At 30.2% G+C, this 1,380-nt stretch overlaps 1 long non-coding RNA gene across 1 annotated transcript in view; it reads left to right on the top strand.

The window, feature by feature from the left end:
* LOC106795368 (uncharacterized) overlaps nucleotides 1-1,380 on the top strand; it is a 3,362-nt gene extending 1,982 nt beyond the window's left edge. Inside the window, exon 4 of the long non-coding RNA XR_001383797.2 lies at nucleotides 1,296-1,380. This is a non-coding gene — a long non-coding RNA (uncharacterized lncRNA). The remainder of the gene's footprint in view (nucleotides 1-1,295) is intronic.

The following is a 1,380-nucleotide window of genomic DNA, read 5'->3' as shown; positions in this document are numbered from 1 at the left end:
CGACGTGATCAATTTCTCCGCAATCGCCATTCACCACCAAATTAATTCGGGTAACAACAAACAAATAATTAAGAAAAACATATGTATGTGGTAGCTATATATAGAAAACATGTACATTTGGTCCTAGCCAAGCAAAACTTGTGCATTAATCATAGGTGAAGTTACTGTTTGTGGTCGAGCTGGAAAGAGGGATCTTATGTATATGAGTGATCTATAAATTTGGATGTCTCTAGATTGTAGTAGTAATTAAGTATTAGTCATGCATCATGGAACGCGATCTGACAAAAGATTCCTTGCTAGTTAGATTTCCTTAGTTTTTTTTTTGTTTTTTTATTAATCCTTCTTTCCCTAAGAATTTTCAATAGTGTGAAATATTTGACATGGTCCTAGACGACGATAAAACCTCTGTATACAGATTCTTGATTGCTCCATATGGAGGCTGTGACCACTTTGCTCCAGTTACATACACATAGGAGTATATGTTGGATGATTCTACAATTATCTTTTGGAAGACTAGAAAATTGTTTGACCAGCAAATTGTCGTACAATTGTTATCCACGGCCTTGCTTTTACAAATGCCATTTTTTGTGATTATTTTAACTCTCATTCATTATTTCTCTAAAGTGCTAGAGAGTGGAGGCAGTTGATGGACCTAGAGCTAGTACTACAAAGAATAAAAATAGCAATTCTCTTTTTTTGCCCAAATCACATTAGGCCCTCATTAATTAACTAATTCAGATGTAGTACGCCGTTTGCTTTAATAAGTGTCGTTTAACTCCCATGATACTCCCTAGAGGATGATCATTAATTTAATTAATCACTGACTCTCAAGATGTTGATCACCCTATAATTTATTTTCAACGTCATAAAATGAGACATGCATGACTCATATGTGATAACTTCAAAAGATTAAAAAAAAATAGTTAATTTAATTTATAACAATAAATTTATCTTAAATTTATATATTTTTTCAAAAAATTACTGTTGATATTAATGTTTTTTCTTTTCTAAATACATGTTAATATAACCTCTCTCTTATTTAATTAGAAGCATTTTTAGTCTAAAAAAAAATTAATACATAAAATAATATGGATTGAATCTTATACATAACAACAAACAAATTTTTAAAAAAAAGTCTTATAAATAATAACATAAAGTTAATAATGAACATCAGTATAAAAAAATATTAACAACTTATAAAAGATTTTTCAATTTATAATGGTAATGTGTAAGAACTTGAAAAGGTACAAATGCAAATATAGTAAAGTTGTTACTAAACATGCATTAATCTGCAGAGTGAGGGTTGCAAATGAGCTTGGAGCTGGGAACGGAAAAGGAGCCAAGTTTGCTACAATGGTATCTGTGGTGACATCAGTTATT

This window comes from Glycine max, chromosome 2 (assembly GCF_000004515.6).
Source record: "Glycine max cultivar Williams 82 chromosome 2, Glycine_max_v4.0, whole genome shotgun sequence".
Lineage (NCBI taxonomy): Eukaryota > Viridiplantae > Streptophyta > Magnoliopsida > Fabales > Fabaceae > Glycine > Glycine max.
This window is presented reverse-complemented; position numbering and strand designations above follow the sequence as displayed.